This window comes from Gavialis gangeticus, unplaced genomic scaffold (assembly GCF_001723915.1).
Source record: "Gavialis gangeticus isolate Ggan-Ray unplaced genomic scaffold, GavGan_comp1, whole genome shotgun sequence".
NCBI classification, from domain to species: Eukaryota; Metazoa; Chordata; order Crocodylia; family Gavialidae; genus Gavialis; species Gavialis gangeticus.
This window is the reverse complement of record NW_017728992.1, coordinates 148171510-148182786: the sequence shown is the minus strand read 5'-3', so window position 1 is coordinate 148182786 and position 11277 is coordinate 148171510. Positions and strand designations below refer to the sequence as shown.

General features: G+C 43.0%; 1 long non-coding RNA gene across 1 annotated transcript in view; it reads right to left on the bottom strand.

Annotated features, from left to right (window-relative positions):
• Window positions 1–8486: 8486 nt before the first annotated feature.
• The window catches only part of LOC109299822, a 10475-nt gene continuing 7684 nt past the window's right edge, over window positions 8487–11277 (bottom strand). Inside the window, exon 3 of the long non-coding RNA XR_002098010.1 lies at window positions 8487–8962. This is a non-coding gene — a long non-coding RNA (uncharacterized LOC109299822). The remainder of the gene's footprint in view (window positions 8963–11277) is intronic.

Genomic DNA, 11277 nt, shown 5'->3' with positions numbered 1-11277 from the left:
GCAGCTACACCCTGGTAATCCTTTGCCACAAACACACAGCCATCCTGGTAACCAATGTGTAACCAATATTTTTTGATAGGTTGGACAAATATACTTCTTACTAATGAACAGATGTTTCTGCTCATGCAGAAAATTAATTTACCACTAGCTACTAATCTTGTTTCCTACAGCTGCTCTGTGGCATGCAGTGGTGAAGCTTGACCTGATAATATCTTACACTTTTCTCTCTCAGTCTTTTCCTCAAACCTAAAACAAGGAAGGCCCAGAAAGATATGAATTACCTGTTGGGGGGTGCTGTAGGAATTCCTGGCAATAACCGTTTTTCTTGGTAGAATATTTTAGGATAAAGTTTCATAAACTGTTGATGAGCTTCTTTAGTGGTAGATGAGCTGTTCCTGTAGAAATTATTAAAAGAAAAAAACATTCTCTGGAAATTATAACCTTTAGGTAAGTTCGTATTATTGGGATTCAGGCCCACTTCTCTTGAAAAACATACTAATTACGTAGAGGTTTTTTAAGATAAACAACAAAGAGTTGACTAAAAACTCTACACGCAAACTCTCAAAGGTTTCAAGGGGAATAGGTTCAGGTATTTAAGTCATATTTCCTGTAATACTAAAAAACTAATGGAAGTAGAGGGCAAATTCTGTCTTTAAAATGACCCAGGGGATACACAAACCTGAGTTTTTCTTGCTGTGTTCAATTTAGGTAATATCACATTTATAATAGCTATTAAAAGAACAGATTATAGCATGGCATCTCTGGAGATAAGCTCACTAAAAACAAGGACTAATATAAAAGTTACTCAAAGACACTGAGGAATCAAGGAACAAAAATGCATCACTTCCCTTTAGGCACCTAAATTAAATAAATGGCAAGAAAACTGTTCCACTCCCATCAGTAGCCACTGAAAACAGAGGAAGCTGCTGGATGCTTAGCACTCCGACAATCTGACTCAAAGCGAGCTTCAGAAAAGGAGGCTGGAAGATCATTCTGCCACCTAAGATGCATTGAATGAATGATTTGATGCAGGGTCCCATGGAAGTAACTAGAACTAAAACATATGGTGAAGAATTCTATAAAAAATGACCCCCAACAAAAATCATTTATCAATTCAAAGAATTGGTCCCAAAAAGCTTGGTCCTAAAAAGCTTAAGAACAATTCTGGCAATTCTTGAGGGTCCTCTTCGGCACATTAGCTTTTATCTACAAGATATGCACTGGACATTGTCAAAAGTCAGCAGATGCAAACTTACGGACTTTGGTCACATTACTCATGGAAACTGAAATACTTTTCAGATGAGAATTATGAAAGAAATTGTAGCAGCAGATGACTCGAGAGGGGATGAATAGATGGTGAGCAACAAATCCCTAGAAGGTCAGTGCTGAGTCCTTGAAGGTAGCAATGACTCAAAAAAAATTTCCAAGAATTCTGTTAAGTTACAAGCAATCAAACATCAATACATGGATTTACAACTGCATAGTCATGGGCATCTCTCTTGTAAATCACATCTATAACAGGTACTCAACACAAGGGAGTCTAACAGAATATATCACTAATTGTTAAATTGTGGCCTATGCAAATCAGTCATAGCTATTGATTTTAATGGAAACTAGATTTCATCTACATTTATTAAATCCTTACTAGTTTGGGAAGTATGATAGGACTGACCCTCAAGAGCAAGCATGAAAACTTCTCTCTCTTTATCTGTATCCTACCAAACATATGTTCTCTTTTGGGCTTATTAGACATGGTAATTTTTATAGTCTGTATTTAAAATGTTTTTACCTAAGGAGTCAAAAGAATGTAAATTTGTCCCTTCCACATTAGAAAAGGCAGCAGGTGTGGTTTGATATGCATTTAATTAATTTTACAAACAGCTAAACATACCCATAACTAAAATTTCTCCTTTAATTATGTGCTATCCTGAAGAAAATTGCCCTGCAATTATTCAGAAATGCATTTCTGAGATGTCCTGAATTAAAAGGTTATTGCCATAAATAAATTATTCAGACCCTGTAGCTCAAAATTCATTCTGCCTTACCATTCTTTTTCTAAATAATTGTGCTTTAGGATATCTGTCTTCAGCTGCATGTTCACTGACATCTTTATGAACTAGTGCATTTACATTTCAAGTTATGTTCCTGATTTTGGAGAAAACAGACCAAATTCAGCATTTAGGTAAGACTGCTACAAATCAATGTCTCTACAACAACTTTAAACTCTGGCTTGAATTTGGTACACAATCTTATGCCATTGTTACAAGCATACAGTGAGGTAATGTTAAGGTGCAAAACTTAATTATAGGGATTTTTTAATTTCTTTGTTTTACAAACAAATGAAATTCAAAGCCTTATTTTTAATCAACACTTCAGCCTACATTGGAGGATAAATTGTATCCTTTTGAAAAGCTCTTTCCCATAGGATTCCCATAAGATCTGCAGTAGCTCCACCTCTGTATGAGGGACTCCCCAGACAAAACATGCAGAAAGTGGACACATTGAAGCCATCATTCACATCAGGGACTGGAGGAGAGGAGGGGTGGAGAAGCTGTGATGCTACATGACAATATTTTAAGGCAGGTAATGGTGAGAAAGTTCACTTTAATGCTGGCCTAACGTAGACTTCAGTTTTACCTATTACCATATAGTTATGTTTTAGCAGGAAGCTGAAACTGAGGCCTCTGGAACACATTACAATTGTCCCATGAGCAGTGTTTTAATTACACAATAAATTGTAACATGTTGCATGTTCAATCAATTTATCACTGAATAACAAGCTTTAAAAATGGAGATCCTCAGAGTTGTTACTTGTAAAATGCAGACGATCATCTTTGCAGTTCATTCCTATAGTGCTTTAAATTGAATGACTGGCATGTTGCACACAGGGAGACAGTGCCTTGGCAGGTTCCCCAGAATCCTAAGGTGGAGTGCTCCTTTCTCCTCCCTCCCATTTCTGCAAAAGGACTCTTTGCAATTCATGATTAACTCTGCTGCCCCATCGTGCAAGCAGCAGGAGATACTATGACTCGCTGCCCCCCCTCTTCTCCAACCAGCCTTCAAGGCTGTCTCTTCAAGAAGCCATTTAACACCTCACTGTGAAAGCCAGAATATAAACTAACACTCAAGTGACATGCTTTACTTTTCTGACAGGAGGAGAGATGGAGGAGAGAATTTGTTCAGAAATCTGCTGGCAGAACAAGCTCATACACAGAACCACTTCATAAGGTCCCTAGAGAGTTTGAGCCCTGCTGCTTCATGGTTGTGCGTAGTCTAACTAAAGTTAGACTACAGTTTGACTTTATCTCAACCATGCAGTTGATACAACAAAAGATATCACTCACAAATATCCTTGCCTCTCACAATGAGGTGAGACATATGAAGGGCCATGGGATTGCTTTGGGAAGGGTAATATGCACATAGTACAGAAATAGTGCTCATGGGTCACCTTATACCAAGGGTATAAGCCTTGGATTATATTATATATATAGCCCATGGATTGGACTGGACCTGCCAACTGATTGGATACAGCCCATGGGCAGGCACCCACCAATGGACTGTATCCAGCCTGCAGCAGCTCCCATGGTGCTCCGCACGAAGCCAAGCCTCACAGGCAGCCATCACCGCCCTTCCGCCCATACCTGCCAATGGCCCCAGCCCTGGCTAGCTCACACAGCTTGCCAACAGGGCAGCTCCCAGCCTGGCTGCAGCCACCTGGTAGTGCTTAGCTCCCCCTACGTCCAGTAGTTCATCCTCCTCCTCCGGCCACTGCTGCACCGCTCTGGGCAGCAGGGAGTACAGGGAAGCAGCAGGGACTGTGAGAACATGTGCACGGCACCACATATCCAGCCAGGCTGGAGGGAGGCGGCAGCCGGGAACTTCCTGCCCCAATGCGTGGGACTCCAGCTCCCAGCCACCTTCTACCCACTCCATCCACCCAGCAAAATGAGCAGCCATCTGCAGGCAGTGAGTGGGTGGAAGGCAGCCAGTGATGGCTTAGAAAGGGTATTTAAAGTTTTGTCTTTTGGGAACTGGCATATATATATGTGCCAATTAGAATGGCTATTAGAATGGCTCAGAATGGGCAGCAGAGTCTGGGTCACACAGTTAGACACAGCTTTGGCTGTCTAGCACAACAAGTCCAACAAGGACACATAGCCTGTACCATATTGTCCCGTATAACAGGAGATAAGGTGGCACCAGCTAACAAGGCCCCAGAGCAGGGAGGCCTGAGTCCCGGTTTTGGGGGAACAGACCAAATTAGGAGAAGGCCCAGAAAGACCAAATGAGTATGCGTGCATGTGATAAGCTACGTGAACATATGACAACCAAACAGTGATTGCCAAAGATTAGAGTCACCAGGAGGGAAGGAGAATACAAAAGCAGAGACTTGAAAACAACAAAGGGTCTCTCCTGGTTCCTTCCCATCCCTCCCCTTCCTTCCTCATTGTCCCTCCTCCCAATCCCTCCTGGGTCCCCGAGGCCACCATGCACAAAGGATACAACACCAGCCTGTCTCATCCACCCCACTGTGTGGATGGGGGGAAGGAGAGGAGGCGGGGGGGCTCGGCATCCTATTTCCAGGCTGCTGACATGCTGACTTCTGACACCTAAGAGAGCCTCAGAGTGAAGACTGCATCCTGGCCAGATGTACTTTGGCTTTGATGACAGCCCTAGGATTTATAGATGTATAGAGTTGCTTAATTATTTGTATTGTTTCTTTTCTATTATCACTGTATCAGTAAATTTGCCTCTTATTGAATGGAAAGGTTGTGGTTGGTCTGAGGTCCTAAATCCAGAGCCAACAGCCAGGAGTTGGAGTTGGAGCTGGAGCCCCATGCACCAGGGCAGGAGCCACCAGTCTGCAGTGTCCCCCCCCTCCCTCCACCCCAGCTGGGCATGTGATACTCAGCATGCACCCCTGCAGCTCCTGCCCCTCCCTGCACTACCTGCTGCCCAGAGCAGTGCAGCAGGGGCAGGAGGAGGAGAAGGAGCCACTGGAGGTAGGAAAGCTAAGCAATGCCCAGGTGGCTGGGGCCAGGGCCATCAGCAGGTGTAGGCACAGTGCGGGCTGCCCTGGGCAGGAGTGGTCAGGGCTTGGCCCCATGCAGAGCTCTGTGGGGGCAGCCACAGGCCTGAATTGCACTGCCCAGGCAAGCTCTACTGCACACTCTCCTTGCCCCTCCCCCCTTCTTCCTGCCACCCTAAGCCGGCTCCTGGGACCTAGCACATGGGCAGCCCTGCACACAGGTGCCCCCACTCCCCCCTCATACACACACACAATATTCAAAAGTAAGACTTTTTTTGAGCTGTTATTCAATCATCTCTATATACACTACTCAAAAACATAAAGCAGGACAATTTTTTAAATAGAATTTAAATATGTTATAGTAGATGTTTGATTTTTAGCATATGATTGTTTTTTATCTAGAATTTGTTAAAATAATATCTTCTGAAAGATTGTGCGTCACCCTGGACAGCTCACCAAAACTCATTAAGCCAAAATAACTGTCCACCCCTGCCTTGCATCATCTATGTCCAGTTTCCTCAGAGTTTGAGAGAACTCACTACAGACTACTTGATTTAGTTGGGCAGGTTACAAATTATTAGCCTTGTCTTTGCATAAATCCACATGTAAATATGCCTTTACCATGCAGCTTCATAATGATACAATCTAGAGGTTGATCTATGTGAGAGGAAATGTCACTTTTTGCCAATTAACTCTGTTTTTCTGCCAGATTGCATAATTTAGACATACGTTTGCAAAACTAGGCCAGATAGAGGTTCAGGTTTCCAGTTCAATTCCTGGCTCTAACCTCTTGTTTCTCCCGTCAACAGGTCCTGGCAATGAAGGAGAATAGAAGAAATGACCCCCCCGCCATAATTGCAAATGAGATCATTGAGACAGTTGCAAAAACAGCCCTGATATCCTGCCAAGCATTTCTGTTTTGTCTTCAGCCAAACTCTTAGTGGCTGGAAGATGATTATTTGAGAGGATCATCCTGAAATCCCTCAGAAATTGCTCCTGTGCTCTTAGAGGGAAAAGGCATGACTATATTACATTGGCTAAAGTCCTAAACTCTTTGGACTCTTTTAGATTTACAAGTAAAGTAGCACATTTGCCCAAACTTTTAAATATGGTGACAAATTTAAAACTTGTACTGAGAATCTCACTTTCCTTTCTTGGTTATCTCTCTACACATGCTTCATCTAAGGGTTTTTAATAGAGTTTTTGTTGTGAATGGTTGATATTCACAAAGGCTCTGTGCTCTTTAAGAGTGGATGGTACCATGACCACTCCTCATTTAAGTTTTAGAAACTTAAGGGCCTTTACGTAACCAGGTAGCTGAAACACTAGAAATACAACATAAAATACGGTACTGCTTGAGTAGAACCAAGTGGACTCAAGAAGTTCCCCTGGAAACACGGAGACTAGGACTCTATATCAGAATGTAAAAATTGACATACTAAGTAAGACCAAAATTCTGTTTAGCCCAGGGCACCATCTCCAACAGTGGACATTAGCAGATAGAGGAGTGTAAGATAAGCATGTGTAAAGTGATCTATCCTCTAACAAACCTACTCAATCACCATGAGTTGGTTAGACCTCTAGTTGGTGTGTTTAATAGCTACCAATGGACATATCCTCCATATATTGTGTAATCTCTTCTTTTAGTCTGGTTATACTGTTTGCCTATTGGCTTTCACAAGATCTTGTGGCAATGAGTTCCACATGTTAGTTGTGTTACTGGTATATAAAAAGCACTTCCTCGTTCATGCAAAATACAGAAGATACTGACAGCAGTAAAAACAACTAGATCGACAGAAACTTTCCTAGTCCTTAGGCCCTCCTTGTTCATTACTCAGTTGCATATAACTGAAAGATCATGTAGGAGAGTCCCATGGGAACTGCTGTCTGCTGATGACCTAGTCTCCATAGTGGAGACAGTGGAGACATTTCATGGGCAAGATGGTAGGAAAATCTTGCATATGGAACAGGGGGAAAGAACAAGTACTGACAATGACCTTTCAAAAGACAGAAGTGAGGATGAACAGCAGGAATGTGAAGGAGAGTGTTGCAATTACAAACAGCTGGGGCTACCATCTTACACAAATAGAAGAATTCAAGCATCTCACTATCACAATAAACATTGAAGGGGAAAAGGCTGTGAGAGAATGAGTAAGCATTGCGTGAAAAAACAGAAATATCTGGGGTAATCCACGATTAAAAAAAAGAAGCCAACAAATGGACCAAACAACAACTTGTACAAGATAATGTTAACACCAACTCTGTTACATGCATCTAAATATAGTTGTGTCTATCCAGGCTCAAGAGAAGATAGAGGTCTTGCAACACTTAAAAAAAAAGATGGGTTTTATGGGTCAAAAATAGTGTTCTTCAAGAATTCTAAATGAATCCTTGAAGAAGTATATCCTATGGGAGGTCAGCTGCTCTTCCATGCAACCATGGGAACAAACACTCTCTTTTCTTAGGTATCCTAAGAAAGGGTTAGCTATCAGCCTCATACTAACAATCAGTTTAAGCCTGCATCAATCTGGGCACTATCATTTGTTCTAACATGTTCTTAATCTACATAGACATAAGAAAATTCTCTAAACTATGGCAATCAAAACTAGTCTCATTTACATAGGGACTCCAGAATGTGATCAGGCTGAATGCCATGTTTATCTAATTCTTCTGTTGTTGTTTTAATTTGCATGCTGCCTTTTGTAAGGACCAAGAAAGAACAGCTATCCAATTCAGTCGACTCTAGAAATTCCAATCAAACTGACAATCCCTATGCTTGCTGCCTGAGGGGGGAAACGCTGTCAGAACATAAAACAGCAAGCTGTACCCCCTTTAAAGAAGGGCTTTACATCAATCCTGCTCAAAACTGTCTGTTTGATTTATCTTAAAATGTCTAGCCCTTTCATTCCTAGCTGTTTTTTTCCTGATGATCCATACAGAATATTTGTAACAAGTCACAAAGCACATAAAACAAAATGTCTCATTCTTAGCTGAGTGCCTGCCTTTACTAAAAGGTATAATTTATAATTGGCCTGTTTATTTTAAGATAAAAATGCCAAACAAATAATATAGCATAACCTACTAGCAGTAGTACAGGGAGGTAAAAATATTAACCCCTCCAATTTATCACCTCTATCTAAACTATAAAAAACATGTTCTTAGCTAAAGACACTTATTATGGTGAAATCCCAGCCCTACTGAAGAATGGGAGTCATTTAGCCTGAAATTTCTCCTTAGAACAATCCTTTTCTAATGTAGAGCCAAACTCTGCCCCTAATGTCTTTACACATCAAATCTTCCTCTTGGTGCTTTTTCACCTAGTGAAGAACAAATAGTCTGGTTCTTAAAAAATTCTGAAGTTATAAATCATATTTTTTCCATTGATAAATATCTCAAATATTGTAACCTAACCACAGTGATGGTATTCTCACTAAGAATTATAAGTTTATTAAGTTTATTAGATGTAAACCAGAATTTTACAAAAGTGTTGGCACAGTTTTACTACATCTTCAACTGAAATACATGATACAGCACAAATAGACTGACAGTTCAATTCAAGAGGCAACGATTTTTTGAGTGATATCTTTTATTGGGCCAACTGCATGGCTGGGATAAAATTAGATAAACTTTCATATGTAAGGTAGTCTTCATCAAGACCAGGTTTCTTATACATGATGTGCAGGATTTATAATGAGTAGAGCTAGACAAATGTACAAAAATGTTGCTTTTGTTGTCCCAACATCATTTGCAGATTTGTCCTAAAGATCTTAAAGAGTTCTAAAGAGCTTAAAATCTGTAGGTATGTTTAGAGGTAGCTTTACATTGGGTAGTGTAAGTGAGCCAGTTTAGGTACCAAAAGAACTGCCATTCACTGGGCCAGACAACAGCTCCATCTTGTCCAGTATCCTGTGTAACAGTGGCAGAGCCTGGATGCTAAAAGGGAAAGTGAATGCGGTGTGACCCAGATTTTTCCCTAGTTCCTCTCCCACTTGCCACCTCAAATGTGAAAGGTCTAGGATGTTTCAATTTGGAAGCTGTACGCTTAATTCCCATGATCAATATAGCTACTGATGCAATGTTCCTCTTTCTTCAATCCTTTTTGAATCAGATTAAGCCAGAGGCGGGCAATTATTTTGACTGGAGGGCCACTTATGAGCTTTGGGGACCTGTTGAGGACCACATCCATCCCCCTCTCTCCTCTCCTCATCTCTTCCCCTGCACCTCTCTCCCTTCAGAACACAGCTGGATCCCCCTCCCCTCTCCATCTCCCTCCTCTGGAAACTGGCTAGAGCTATAGTTCTCCAGAAGCCCTGAAGCTCAGATGTGGACACAGATAAAGACTTCCGCCACAGCAGGTGGGCACTGCAATCAGCTGCAAGCACAGCCAGCTGGTTCTAGGGCCACAATGTGGAACCTGCCGGGGTGTCACAGCTGACGCCACCACCATGGCCCACCCAGTGTGGCAGCAGCTCCTGCCTGGGTCCATGGCTGATGTTACCAACAGGTTCTGGGTCAGGGCTCCAAGCAATAGCTTCCTCTGCACTGAGAAAGCAGCTTGGATGCTGCTTGCACTGCAGTAGCTTTCTCTGCACTGCAGCAGAAGCCATGCCCAGGTCCAGAAATGATGCTTCTGCCTGCCTGCTGCGTTGGAAGCCCCACCTGGGTCCACAACTGATGCCACAACATCAAGGGCTGATGCTGCTTGGCAGAAGCAGTCCTGCCCACCCACGCAGCACCATGAGGCAGCCAGAGCTGCCGGCCATCCATGGGCCAGATCCAACGAGTTGCTGCTGTTAAAGGAGCCATATCCAGCCTGCAGGCCATATTTTGCCCACCCCTAAGTTAAGGTGATTGTCCAACATCCTGTGGTAATGAGTTCCACATTTCAATTACACCACGTATGAAAAAGAATTTCCTTTTTTTAGTTTTAAACTTACCTACCTACTAGTTTTACTTTATGACTCCTAGTTCTTTTATTGTGAGACAATAAATCCCGATTTACTTTCTTCTCACCATTTAGCAGTTTGTAAACCCTTATCATGTCTCCCACCAAGCAACTCTTTGCTAAACTGAATAAGCTTATCTTCTTTAGTCTCTCCTCATAAGGAAGCCCTTCCATACCACTAACCATCCTTGTTGCCCTTTTCTGTAACCTCTCAAGTTATCCTATATCTTTTCTGAGGCATGGGGACCAAAACAAGGAACAGTATTCAAGGTGCGAATGTACCATGGTTTAATAAAGGGGCATAATGATACTTTCTGTTCTGTTTACAATTCCTTTCTTAGTAATCCCTTTTCTTTGCCTTTTTGATGGCTGATGAGCATAGGGCTGATGCTTTTAGCAAACTGTCCGCTCCAAGATCTTTTTCCTGTGTGGTAACAGCTAATGTAGAGCCCATCATAGGGTAGGTATAGTATGGATAATTTTTGCCCAAGTACACACTTTACACTTATCTACATTGAATTGAATGTGCTATAGAAAATTAGGGTTGGAAGGGACTTCAGGAGGCTGTCTAGTAGGCCTGTGTGAAGTGGCTAGTATTCGGCCAATTCGGGAGACAGTGATGCAATTTGGTGATTCAAATCACTGTCCCGAATCAATTCAGCTGAATCTGATTTGGAGATTCAGCCGCCGCTGAATCAGCTGAGTCTCTGAATCAAACACCCTCTGCCCACTATCCCAGCCCCCACTAAGGATGCCTTGCCCAGCCCCAGCATCCCAGCTCTTTAAAAAAAAAAAAAGCCCCACACTCACTGGCTCTTGCCAGGTGGGGAGGGGGCAATCCCCACTACCCCGTACTGCATGGGGGGCTCTGCCACAAGCCCCCAAAAGCCCCGATGGCTGCTGCAGCAGCCAGCGAGTGCAGGGTTTTGTTTTGTTTTTTTTTAAAGAACCAGGAACTGGGGCCAGGCAGGGCAGCTATCAACGGGGCTGGGAGAGCAGGCAGGGGGTGGCAGCTCATGACAAAACCCCCACACAGTGTGGGGCAGTGGGGGCAGCAGGGATTGCCCTCCACCTCCTGGCAGGAGCCCATGAGTGCAGGGCTTTTTTTTTTTTTATCCTTTTTTTTTAATTTAAGAACCAGGAGCTGGGACTGGGCAGGGCAGCCATGGGTGGGGGACGGGTGGCCACGAGAATTGACAGGGGTTGGAGGGGTGCTCAGGGGAGCTGGAGAAGCAGGCAGGGGATGGGGCCCGGCAGGAGTCCCTTCATGGTCCCCTTTACCCTCCTCCAGCCCCCCCCCCCC